Below are 14,320 nucleotides of genomic sequence, written 5' to 3' on the forward strand. Positions count from 1 at the left end.
TCACCTCTCTGACTAACATCGGACATTTAAATCCAATAGAACGATTCCTGACATTAATCAAGTCATGCATCAGTGCGACGTCTGAGAAGTAACCAACTCCCATAATTAATTGTGTTGATTCCCGACATTTAAATCTTCATGGACATTCAGATCCTCGTCACCTGATGTTAAGTAACTTCTTTACAAATGGACGCATCATCTCCACAGATATTTGAATCACCAAATATGAAAATCAACCAAAGAAAGCACAAAAGTCCAGAACTGACAATTTCGGCAACCATCACCATTACCTTATCACCAAACATAAACCCATTGCAGACTGTTTCAAATATCCGTAGTCACACACTGACATAAACAAACACGTTAAGCTCGACAACATGCCATAAGCGAAATATATTAATAAACATACCTCTTCGATTTCACCAGCAGACAAAACTTATAAAGAATCTCTCCTTTGTCCAGTAAAAAGAACATCAGCATCAAAAAATTTGAAATTCATAAGGATTTGAACATTAGTTGGACCAAATAAAACATACCTCCCAGGATCAGTTATTTGCGGAATGGAAGAAAGGTTCTTCTTTAAACCGGGAACATGGAAAACATCTTCCAAAGAAACACCATCAGCAGATGATTCGTTCTTAATAGTCATATGACCTTCTTTCACAACGGGATGTAATGTGTTATCTGCATTAACAATAACTCTCTTCCCTTGGTGTGGACGGACTTCAGAGAGTAAAGATGCATTACCTGTAGCATGATGAGAACAACCGGAATCAACAATCCAGTCTTTGTTATAATCAATGGAGACCTTAGAACTCTTTTTCTGACTTTCAGATTGTTCACCAACTTCAATAGAAAAACATTGCTCCCATACTGGTTCATCATCTTCCTCTTCTTCATGAATAATATTAGCATCTTCATTTGCAAGCTTTACACGACAATTTGGTTTGATATGGCTAGATTTACCACATCTTTCACAAACAATTTTCACACGACAATGCCTTTGAATATGTCCATTCCTACCACACCTTCGACAAGATATAGTTTCATCTGTTGGTTTTGGGGTAGACTTATTTTTACCTTTGTCTTTGGTGAAGAGCACGTCCTCAGCTTCAGATGTAGGTTTGCTGGACATTTGCTTGATTAATGCCTCTTAATTAGACAACAAGTTCTCTAGCTCAATGACAGAGGGATGATTTGGTCATCCTTGCACCGAAGCAATAAACGGCATAAACTCCTTCCTCAAACCACGTATAAGATAACGACGTAATCGTGGAAAGCTCTTTAGTGGGATCATCTGGTTCTAACTCTGAAATCTCGTAACAAAATTTTTTAACCTTCAAGAAGTATTCTGGAATAGAAAGATTACCTTGATTTGACGCAGCAAGTTCATTCTTCAAATATTGAAGTCTTGTAGTGTTTTTCTTAGTAAATAGCTTTTCAAGAGTGTCCCAAATCTTCTTAGGTGCATCCAAGTCACGAATATGATCAATAAGCTCTTTTCTGGTCGATGTTTTTAATGCATACATAGCTTTCCCACAATTGATCTTCCATTTACGACGTGCCTCTACATTTTGCGGAGTATCCACTGGAATCTCTTCCGCACCTGAAACCAACTCCCATAGATCTTGACCTTGAAGATAAAACTCCATACATAGCTTCCAATATTGGTAATAATTACTACCAACAAGCTTCTCTACAGTAGGATGAGAAAGATTATTACTTCCACCATTCATGTTGATAAAATAGTAGAAAGATACAACACTTCTGCAAGAGAAAAAAGATTAAAAAAAGTTCACTGAGAAATAAAATCATACACTCGGCGAGCAACAAAAAGGAACAGACTCTATCACTAACCTAGCTCTTGTATACCATCTGATGAAAAAAAATGATCGAGATAGAGTGTTAACACAGAGAGAACGAATGGAAAAAAACTGATTTTATCTTCTCAAATGAACAACAAAAATTGATTTTATTATCACAATCAAATACTTCACGGTTCTCTGGAAGAAAACATTTTCTTCAAAATAATACAATAAAAATCTTTCAAAATTTTCTAGACCCTCTCTACCTCTCTCTCTACCCTAGCTCTGATATCATGTCGCAAAACAAGTATAGTGGAGAGTAGGGAGGGACTCGCTCAGAAAACCTTAATGGTTACATTTTCATTAATCTTGGAATACTGCTGCTATACTCCCTCCGTTTCATTTTATTTGATGTTGTACAGTTTTTCAGGCAAATTAAGAAATAACATAGAGAATACATTTTTCTCCAAATCTACCCATATTAATAGCTTCCTAAAAAATTTAAATCACCTAGTTTTTATATTTAGTGTAAATTACGAATCCCGTTGTAATTTACTTGGGATAGAGTATTTATCCTCAGCGGAGTAGATCTAAAAATTAGATTAATTATCCATTAATTGATTTCAATGAAACTTGGTATGGTATTATTCAAAAGCGAGGACAAATTAATAAGAATTTGGAAAAAAATATCTAAACACTCATATTTTGGAACATAAACAAAAACCCTAAAACATGGAGTAAAATGGAACGGAAGGAGTATTTCAAATGACTCTATTTACACTACATATGGACAACACATAGTGCTTGACTTGCCCCTAAATAATCTCGCCACTTACTCAAGAACGAACGATTCTAAACGACTAAAAACGACCTATTCAAACTCCTAATAAAACTCTCAATAACGGGTACCACTTAGTAGCACTAAAAATACATTGTCAACAAACTCCCAAAAAAGTAGGACACAAGTATGCACTAACTTGTGTCATGCCTTTACCTTACTAGACATGTATGTTCCTGAAGATAGATAGGCTTCGGTCATTTGATATAAAAGTTGGCAACGTGCCTGTGTCACTGTAGTACGATAGTAAAGTCATTGAATGATGATACCAATAACCTGAGTTCGAACCTCGCCAGCTTCAAAAAAAAAAAATTACCGATCAACAAAAAAAGAAAAAAAAAAGTTGGCAATACGAGAAGTTGCAGCAGGAGATTTTTATCTGCTTAAAATTTAGTACAAACCTTTACTCAAAATGGTTTGATCAACTTTACACCCATAATTTAGTACAACCCTTTAATCAGTGGTAACGTGCAGTATGTGCATTGTGGTAATCAATTATAATGTATGGTTTCGCATTGTATGTTTTAAATCTCTTAGTCTGGGACACAATGTACTGTATTAGGAAAGAATTAAGACATACCTGTTCTGCTTATAATCTCATATCCTATTTTCTTTTTGTCTCTTAGATTTTGATATGTTGATCAAAACGAAGATGAGTATCTTTGATTAACCGTGATTAAGATACTAACAACTACGTATCAAAATCATATTGAGACAAAAGATGAAAATGAAAAACAAGAGATTAAAGTGGTTAGGCATGAAGGTCCTACGTCCACTGACAACCCTGAAGGGAGAAAGTATATTGATCATCAACCCCGAAGGGAGAAAGTGTATTGATCATCAGAGATACTGATATGATGTAACATTTACATTAGGGAAGATTGGTAAACTATCCCAAAACAAGGTGCGATGTTGGAAATCCGCCCCAACGTTAAAAATATTTGAAAAAATGACTCATTTCATTAATATTGCCATCCATCTCAGTTAAGTTGCTTGTGTAAGGCTGCCAGCACCGCCAGAAACATCATTAAAACCGCCGTCGCCACCACCTGAATCTTAGATCCTAAATCCTGGATTTTGAACCCTTAATTCTGAATTTTGAAGGATGTATTTGTCTTTTTTCGCTTGTGTGGGCTCACACATGTGACTTAACTGAGTTTTTGAGGGAATGAGACATTTTTCAAAATTTTAAAATATTGGGGCAGATTTCCAACATTGCACCCCAGGGCGTTTTTCCAAGTTTCCATTTAGATTATAGAGTTTACTAAACCTAAGAGATAACAGAATCTCTATCTTGTTTGATTAGGTAATGTATATCTAGAAATCGGGTTACGTATTTATCTAGATATTCTTTTGACTAACCATCAGTTTACGTGCATACTGCATGGTCACTTAATCTTTTTATTTTTTTACTCGGTTGGTCACTTAATCTTCTACTAATTCACGGTCACCTTGTCTCTGCACGATCACCTTTGAGTATATGGATGAGATAATCCAATTCTGTCATTGTGTATTCTTATTGTTTAAAGATTGTTGATGAAAATGACTGTCCATATAACCCTATTGTTGGTGTAAGGATGATGTCTGCTTGAGTGCAAAATCCTGATCAATTATGTGCAAATCCTTCTTATTCTGCCACAGAGAAACAGCCACTAATATTGACAGCTATCCGTTGAGCATTTCTAATGGTATGTATGACCGCATATTTGCTGCCTTGCCGTCCTCTGATTACCAGCTATCCCTAAAATCTTCCAAACGGGTCTAATACATAATGTTGCCTGCCATTTAGAAAGGAAAGAGTCGTATTTTGATACATGGGCAATTAAGAGGAGGTCCACTGGCACTTCCTGTAGAGCGTGCAGTGCCCAGGTACGGTTTGCTGAATCGAAATGCATAAATAACTGCCACTATTCTGTGAATGAAATTACCTTCGCGTCGTGTTCAATGGTTGTTCTTGTTGTGGTTGTTAATGATCTGGCAATCAAGAAACTTGTATGGTGAAAAAATGGGTTGTTGGAAACAGTAGAATCCTTGTAGGAACACACAAATTTGATTTTTATATCTTCGTAATTAGGAGTGGGAAACTCGTAAATGTCTTGCCAACATCTTGTCCCGACGGTACATATCTTTAACTACATTTGCTTCACCTGGGAGGCATCTGGCAATCATTTTAATGTCTTGCCAACGCATTTTCAACTGCATCATTTAAATCAATGAAAAATATGAGACACATCCTAAGAAAGCCTTATTTTTCTATTTACTATTCCCTCCGTCCCCATTATATAGGCGGAGAAGTGAGTTTCTCTTAGAATAAGAAATCTTTTTCATTTCCTACATTTCCATCATTTTTCCTGTTTTATCATTTGTAACAATTTCCAACGCTAGAAACATTAACTTAATTGTGGTGATAACTACCTATAATAAATAAGGGCGATATATGAAAAAATTCATCTTGGAATTCTAATGAGACTACAAATTTTTATAATTCCGCCTTTATAATAGGGACGGTGGGAGTATAACGCAACACTTTTCGAAATGAGCGAAGGAATAATTCTGAATAGTCAAATCATTTGTTAGGAAATATGTTAGTTTGGGCCACTAGCATAAGAAATAGGTCCGTTTGAACGTTTAATATGCTCCCCACGAGTCGACATAAATTTGGTGTCACTAATTGTTCTGAATTGCGAATACTGTATGTCTCTGTGTAATTGGTTGGGATATCGTATCCGTCTCAGAATATCGAGAGAAATAGGAATTGAATAGCAAGTTTCACTTTATTGTTCTCTCAATGATAACTGTTCTTTCATTTAATAAGAGTACTATTTGGTATCCATGTCAGGTTTTATCACCAGTGTCTAACCACGTTAGTAATTTGCTTAACATTGTCGGTGAATTGTTCTTATGTGATTCTCATTTTTCTAAGATAACTATTTTTGTTTGAAGTTTCTGTTTGGAATTTCTACAAAATATTATTCCGTCAAAACCCAAAATGACAAAAGATAAACCTAGATGTGTCAGCAAGAACGGAGAGTATCAGAAAAAGAAGTTGGTTAGAACTTAGAACTTCGAACGAGGTCTATGTCATATATAACATCATATATCAGTGGAAAAGTAGGGAAATGCAACTACTATGACGCAAAAGTGGCTGTGATACACCACTCTCCAATAATTCAGTCCCTGGAATAATCCACATTTGAATGATCTCAATACCATGAAACTCACGTACCCAACTCTTAAAACTTTCATCTGTAAAGCTAGATTTTGCTACTTATTGGTGAATCATTTTTTATTTATTCTCTGATCGGCTCATTGGAGAATCGTACATGCTCTTGATTTCAGTATTTAACACTAGAAATTAGAAATAGCAGGATGTTGTTTTCCAAGTTATCAACTTTGAGTGTTTTTTAACAGGATTTTTCTTTTTTCATTTTGTTAACGCTTTGAGGATGGAAAAATAAATTATATACATATAGGGTGATATATTTTGACCGTTTATCTAGCAACAAAACAAAAAAAAAAAAACCATTATCTAGCGCTATTATTACCCTTGTATCTAAGCTATTATTGAAGACAGGCAGGGAGAAGTAACCTGTCTGAGATATATATATATATATAACTACACGTATATAATACCAGCATATATATATATATACATACATATGAGAACCACATAACCAGAGATGAAGGCAAAAGAAAAAACTGGTAAGACTGAAGATAGTGGAACTATTGTTTTGGAACATTTGGATCGGGTATTTCCATCTGAAGCTGATCTTTCTCAGGATGGGAATGATGTTAGAATAGATACAGCGGAATCACGCTTGGCCCAGCTTGGATACTACCAGGAACTTGACCGCAGTCTTTCGTAAGTCTTCTTCTCCAATTTTCTTTTTTAACACATTTCAAATGATACTGTTTAATAAGAGTTGGTTTGGATAAATATGGCGCAGGGTGATATCCAACTTTGCGTTATGTTTCGTGACAGTATCAGTGCTTCAAGGGATTACTACCCTTTACAGTCAGGGTCTACAATACGGTGGTCCAATCAGCAGGATGTATGGTTGGCTCATAGCCGGTTTCTTCACAGTGTTTGTTGGTTTAAGCATGGCTGAGATTTGCTCATCCTACCCTACCTCCGGTGGTCTTTATTACTGGAGTGCCAAGTTCTCCGGACCAAGCTGGGCGCCCTTTGCTTCTTGGTTGACTTGCTGGTACTCTCTAGTCTGCAAATTTATAGAACAACTGAATTAACTTCCATAATTATTGTTCTTGTGCTCCTTATTAACCAGGTTGGATGCATTTTAACTCTATTTTGTTCATCCCTGCAGGCTTAACATGGTTGGCCAGGTAAGATCGGGATCTAAAAACAAATTTCATATTCATGATTTTTATAATTCTAACCGATGGATTGTCTTGCAGTGGGCCAATACAACAAGCGTGGATTTCTCTCTGGCTCAAATGGTTCAAGTAATAATTCTACTTAGCACAGGTGGAAAACATGGTGGTGGGTATTTAGCTTCTAAGTACGTATTAATTTGTATATATGGAGGAATTTTGTTCGTCCATGGCGTCTTAAACATTCTCCCAGTCAAATTCATATCAGTTTTGGGGAATGTCGCAGCTGCTTGGAATATCATTGGTAACTGCTTGTTCTCTTATATGCAAGATTGGTTGAGTTTTCCTGTATAGGGCTTATCTAAGATTTTCGAAGGAATTTTTGTAGGTGTGTTTCTTCTTATGATTCTGATTCCATTTGTTGCTCCAAAACGGGCTAGTGTTTGATGCAGGGCATACTACAATTCCAGAAGATTCCGCTTAGAGGTTTGGCTTCCATGGTTTCCTAGTTTCAGTCTTTCTTATTTTTAGGATTCTTTTAGATTTCCTTTTAGTTTTCTGTTTCCTAGTTTAGTTATTCTTCAAGCCTATATAAAGGCTAGATTAAGTCTTGTAAGATCCATCTATTACACAATCAAATTATTAAACACAAAACTTATCTTTCTCTTCTTGCTTGAATTCTCTTCTCTTCTTGCTTATAGCAATCTAGTATTGCTTTCTTTTACCTTGTTCCACATTAGTTGGTATCAACCGCTTAGTTTTAGGTTTTTATCCTATAACTTGATCCTTTATATCGCTTCCGCAACACCTTTCAGTCCTTTTTTTTAGTTCCTTTTCGTATACAAAAAAAAAAAAAAAAAAAAAAAAAAAAAAGAAATATGACTGCTCAACCAGTTACTCTAGCAGCAATCGAAGCTCTCATCAAATCTCATACCGAGATTTTGGCAAAAAACATTACTGAAGCTCTTGAGAAGTCCATGGAGGACAAATTAGGGTTAAGAGATACCAAGCTTGAAACCATGCAAAATCAACTTTTGAAGGTTGCAAAACATATAAATCTAGATTTGGATATGCCTGAGCTTGTAGACTTAGAAGGAAAAACTAAAGAAGATATACTTCAGTTTTTACAGAATGATGAAGTACCTGAAGATGTATTGCGTACTTTAAACATTAAGAAACCATATGAAGGTTTCATAGGTCATTCAAAGAAGAAGATAGTTTCTCCTGCACTTGACAGTGATGATGAAGATGAACGTGAGAACGATCTAGAGAAGAATTGGATTGAAGAACGACGTTTAAAAACTGGTCACAACCCTTACAGTTCTTTACCAGAATAAACTAAAAGCTGATATTCCCAACTTCTCTGGAAATTTTCGTATTGAAGAACTAACTGATTGGTTCTTTGAGGTAGAAGCTTTTTTCGAATTCATGGAAGTCCCTGAAGATTCTAAGGTTAAACTTGTGACATACAAACTCAAAGGAGGAGCTGCAGCTTGGTGGGATAAGATCTGTGATGATCGTAGAAACGCTAACAAACCGAAAATACGTACTTGGAAACGTATGAAAACTTTGATCAGGGATAAGTTCTTACCTAGAGACTTTATGCAGCAACTTTTCATCAAATTACAAAACATTCAGCAGGGGGCACGAACTGTTGAAGAATATGTGTCAGATTTTTATAATTTGGTCGCACGAAATCAACTCAAAGAATCTGAAGAACAGTTAGTTGCAAGATTCATTGAGGGACTGAATAGATTAATACAAAATGGTATGACTCATTCAGTTTTTACTATGGTCGAAGCTGTGCAGCAAGCTATTAAGATAGAAAATCGTCTTATTCGTTCTTCTAGGATTATCCATCCAGACAAGGGCGTTATCAAAATACTTACAGGGGTACCAATTCATCTCAAAACTTTTCTCCAGATACTGTTTTGAATATTCCCAGGCCTCCTTATGATGATGTTAGCCATTCACATCGACAACCTAGCCATATTGTGCCTTATACTCCACCTCTGGCTACACCTATCTTAGCCAATCCAGTTGATCTTCAGCCGGGTCAGCAGTCTCACTCTCTGCAACCAACTCCTCCTACTACAGGGAATCGGTTTCATAACAGGCAACAACAATTTCCACCGCAACAACGAGCTAATAATGCTTATACAAAATTTCGTGGAGATAAGTGCAATAAATGTCAGCAATCGGGGCACACTTCTAGTGATTGTCGGAAATTCAATGCTTTGATTGGTGAACCTCAGTTCATTAATGAAGTCACTGGTGCGCTTAATGAGTTCGAAGATGAAGACTCACCTGGTGATGACGACGAGTTTGTTGGGATGATTCGTCCATTATTTCTTACTCAACAATGCAAGTCTCAGAGACACAGTATTTTTAAATCAAGATGTTATATTGGGGGTAAAATCTGCAAGATGATAATTGATAGTGGCAGTGTGGATAATTATATTGCTGATCACGTAGTTAAGAAGCTTGAACTACCAGTAACTTCTCATCCAGAACCTTACACTGTAGGATGGGTTAATGCCTCTAGCACACAGAAGATTACTCTTCAGTGTTATGTGTCATTCTCTTTTGAGGGTTATGAAGACACAGTTCTATGTGATGTCATTAATATGACGGCAACCCATCTTCTTGGCAGACCTTGGCAATACGATCTTCACGCGGTTCACAATGGATTCGAGAATACTTACACTTTTGTTCATAATGGGAAAACCAAGGTTCTTAGTCCATCCAATTCCACTTCAAACTCTTGTGCGCAGACTGATGCTGCGTAGCCACTGTTATTCGTTCTTTGCACCCACAACATTCTTTACATTCCCATGAAGATTCTAAGCCTATGATTGAGTTGCCTGCAAAGGTGAAGCCCTTATTATTTCAATATAATGTTTTATTTCCAGATGAACTACCAACTGCATTACCTCCTTTACGGAATATTCAACACTGCATCGATTTTATTCCTGGAGCCTCTTTACCAAACCAAGCACACTATCGCTTGAGTCCTGCTGAGCATGAGATATTACAGGGACAGGTAAATGATTTGCTTACAAAGGGTTTGATACGACCTAGCAACAGTCCTTGTGCCAGTCCTGCCTTCTTGGTTAGTAAAAAAGACAATGGATGGAGGATGTGTATCGATTGCAGAGCATTAAATCGCATCACCATTCCTTATAGATTTCCGATCCCGCGTATTGATGATATGATTGATTTACTGTCGGGCTCTATTATTTTTACTAAGTTGGATTTACGCAGTGGTTACCACCAAATACGCATTCGAGGTGGAGATGAGTGGAAAACAGCATTCAAGACACGTGAAGGTTTATATGAATGGCTGGTCATGCCATTTGGGTTATCTAATGCACCTAGTACTTTTATGCGACTTATGAATCAGGTTCTCCAACCCTTTCTCAGTAAATTTGTTATTGTCTATTTTGATGACATACTAATTTTTAGTCGCAGTGAGCCAGAACACCTCCAACATCTTTCACAAGTGTTTCAAGTTCTTGCTGACAACTCTTTATATGTTAATTTGAAGAAGTGTACCTTCATGGCTTCTTCAGTAACATTTTTGGGATATGTGATTTCTGATGGTATTCATGTCGATCCTTCTAAAGTTCAAGCAATTGAAGATTGGCCAGTTCCTACTTCTATTCGTGATGTTCGTAGTTTTCATGGTTTGGCTTCTTTCTATCGAAGATTTGTGAAGAACTTTAGCTCTATTTCTGCACCTTTGACTGACTGTCTCAAGAAGGAGAAGTTTGAGTGGACGGAAGCAATGGATAAAAGCTTTATTCTTCTTAAAGAAAAGCTTTGTACGGCACCAATTCTTGCACTTCCGAATTTCAACAAGCCTTTTGAAATAGATTGTGATGCATCTGTTGTTGGTATTGGTGCAGTATTATCACAGGAGGGTCATCCAATTGCATATTACAGTGAGAAGAATTCAGATGCACAAAAGAAATGGTCTACATATGAATTAGAGTTATTGGCTCTTGTTCAATCTCTTAAGCAGTGGCATACTTATCTTATACATAGGGAATTTGTTGTCAACACTGACAACCATGCTTTGAAGTTTTTGAATACTTCTGCTAAAGTTAACAGAATGCATGATCGATGGCTTTCCACACTCAACAAATACACTTTCTCCGTGAGACATAAAAGTGGCAAATTGAATCAAGTTGCTGATGCCTTAAGTAGAAGAAGTCATCTATTAACTACAATTCGTAATGAGAGTTATGCATTTGACTATATCAAAGACATTTATCCAGAAGATGAAGATTTTGGCAAACTATGGGATCAATGCAGTTCTCAAACTCATGGGGTTGATGATTTTCTTATACAAGAAGGTTTTCTTTTTAAAGGGAATCGATTATGTATTCCTCAAGGGTCTTTACGTTTACATCTTATGCGAGAATTACATGGCAGTGGTCTTGGTGGTCATTTTGGGAGAGATAAAACCATTGCCCTGATTGAAGAAAGATATTTCTGGCCATCTTTGAAACGTGATGTACAAAAGTTCGTACAAAAATGCATGGTCTGTCAGAGAGCAAAGGGTACAATTCAAAATACCGGGTTGTATACTCCTTTACCAGTTCCTGATGCACCTTGGGTTGATATAAGTATGGATTTTATACTTGGTTTACCTCGTACTGCTAGAGGTAATGATTCTGTTATGGTCGTAGTTGATCGTTACTCTAAAATGGCTCACTTCGTGGCTTGTAAGAAATCAACTGACGCTTCTAATGTTGCTTCTTTGTTCTTTAAAGAAGTAGTAAGATTGCATGGGGTTCCAAAGTCTATCACTTCTGACAGAGATACCAAATTTTTGAGTTATTTCTGGAAAAGTTTATGGATGCGCTTAGGCACAGTTCTACAATTCAGCACAACTTCACATCCGCAAACTGATGGACAGACTGAGGTTGTTAATAGATCACTTGGGAATTTGATTAGAGCTAAGTGCCTGGATAATAGTAAGCAGTGGGATGTGTTATTGCCACATATGGAATTCGCTTTCAACACTTCTGTGAATCGTTCTACTGGGAAAACTCCATTTGAGATTGTGTACTCTAAAGTACCTAATCATACTCTTGATTTGGTAGCCTTACCCACCACACAGAGTACAAACACTGCAGCCGACTCTTTTGTAGACAAAGCAACTGAATTACATAATGAAGTAAAATCTAAACTGGAGAAGTCCAATTCTAAATATAAAGAGGATGCTGATAAACACAAGAGGTTTAAAACCTTCAAGGAAGGGGAGCTCGTGATGATACATCTAAGAAAAGAGAGATTTCCAGTGGGTACTTATAACAAAACCAAGATGAAGAAATATGGTCCTTTCAAGGTTTTAAAGAAGATCAATGATAATGCTCATGTTATTGATCTACCAAATGATTGGAATATCTCCAACACATTTAATGTTCAAGAGATTTTAACGTTTCATGGTGACAATGAACTTCTGGTTTGTTTGGACAACTCGAGGACGAGTTTTACTCTAGAAGGGGGGACTGATGCAGGGCATACTACAATTCCAGAAGATTCCGCTTAGAGGTTTAGCTACCTATGGTTTCCTACATAGGTAGACAATTACCTCAAGATAACTTCATTCAAGTAACTGAGTTCAATTCTTCTTTATTCCGACTTGATTCAGTTTAGGCAATACATCACAGTAACACCATCAATGGTTCCATAAAGACTCCGACTCTTCAATATCTAATTATTCTTCAGCATAAAACCTAATTCATTTAATCTGTCAAAACTCATATCATATCAACATCTCAGAACATCAACTTCATCTTTTAGATAATCAACCGAGAACAGTTGATAATTCTTCTTCCTTGTTCTCAATAATGAAAACCCATCATCTATTGCCCGATTTCATCATCAAATTCTCATAACTTCAATCCTCTCCAGAAGAACCCTAAATTGAATTATCTAATTAACATACTCATCGGTTTTGAACATCTAACATAATCAACACCACCACCAATACTAACAATCACTAAATAATCATGTATTCTCTTTATTCGATCTCCTTATAATGATTTCTCAAACCATCGCTCGACTGAAGAACAGAAGAAACATAGAAGAAGAAGAAAGAAGAATGGCGAAGAAATAAAAGGAATAGAGTTTATCTACTCGATTGGGATAAGACCAACCAAAACACTAACGAGCCCAACACCTGGATAAATGGAAGCCACAAGATTAGTATCCAAGATTACTATTTTACCCTTCATGCATCTCAAGTGATATCTTCTTCGCCCGGTGTCTGAATGACACGTTCGAGTAGTCCACCGTGCCAATGCAAACCATGTCAGCCACGATTCCATGCCAAAGCCATGCCGACCCATCTACATGCCGCTGGATGCCAAAACGAAGGATTGCAACAATCAACGGTCGCCTTTCCATCCGAGATGTAAATCTTAGCCGTCCAAGGTCGCCAGCCAAAGCGTGGTAACCTTTGTCCCAATGCCAAGCCTCAAATTTGGCCGCGCCCAAACTAATGCCGAACCCTAGTTTTTGGCCGCGCCTAATTATGCCAAAAACCCTAGCTTGGTCACGCCTAAACCGTGTCAAAGCCATGACGACCCCGCTACATGTCGCTGGTTGCCAAAACGAAGGGTTGCAAGTCAACGGCCACCCTTCCATATGAGACGCAGATCTTAGCCGTCCAAGGTCACCTACCAACGCACGATAACCTTTGGCCCAACCCCAAAACCCTAGTTTTAGCGCGCCTAAACCGCGCCAAGGCATGCCGACCATGCCACATGTGTCAATGGCATGCCGTGCCATCCACCTTGCCGCGCCTAAACCATGCCATGCCGGCCTTTCCTTTACATCTTCCAAAACGAAGGGTTGCAACAATCAACGACCAACCTTCCATCTGAGACGCAGATCTTAGCCTTCCAAGGTCACCTACCAACGCATGGTAACCTTTGGCCCAACCCTAAAACCCTAGTTTTAGCGCGCCTAAACCGCGCCAAGGCATGCCGTGCCAGCCACCTTGCCGCGCCTAAACCATGCCATGCCGGACTTTCCTTTACAGCTGCCAAAACGAAGGGTTGCAACAATCAACGACCACTATTCCATCTGAGACGCATATCTTAGCCGTCCAAGGTCACCAACCAACGCATGGTAACTTTTGGCCGCACCTATACCGCGCCAAGGCATGCCGACCATGCCACATGGACCAGAACAGGAGAAACAAATGAGAAGAAAGAGCAAATAGTGGCAGTGAAGCTGTGATATTTACAAAGCAATGAAGATGGTAGTGAAATAATGAGACAATGGATGATAAAACAATAAACACAAGAAAACAGATACAAATACAAAA

The 14,320-nt window shown here is 37.6% G+C and overlaps 1 pseudogene; it reads left to right on the top strand.

Annotated features, from left to right (window-relative positions):
- The first annotated feature begins 6,323 nt into the window (after window positions 1-6,323).
- LOC113351097 overlaps window positions 6,324-14,320 on the top strand; it is a 119,121-nt pseudogene continuing 111,124 nt past the window's right edge.

This window comes from Papaver somniferum, chromosome 2 (genome assembly GCF_003573695.1).
Source record: "Papaver somniferum cultivar HN1 chromosome 2, ASM357369v1, whole genome shotgun sequence".
Taxonomy (NCBI): domain Eukaryota; kingdom Viridiplantae; phylum Streptophyta; class Magnoliopsida; order Ranunculales; family Papaveraceae; genus Papaver; species Papaver somniferum.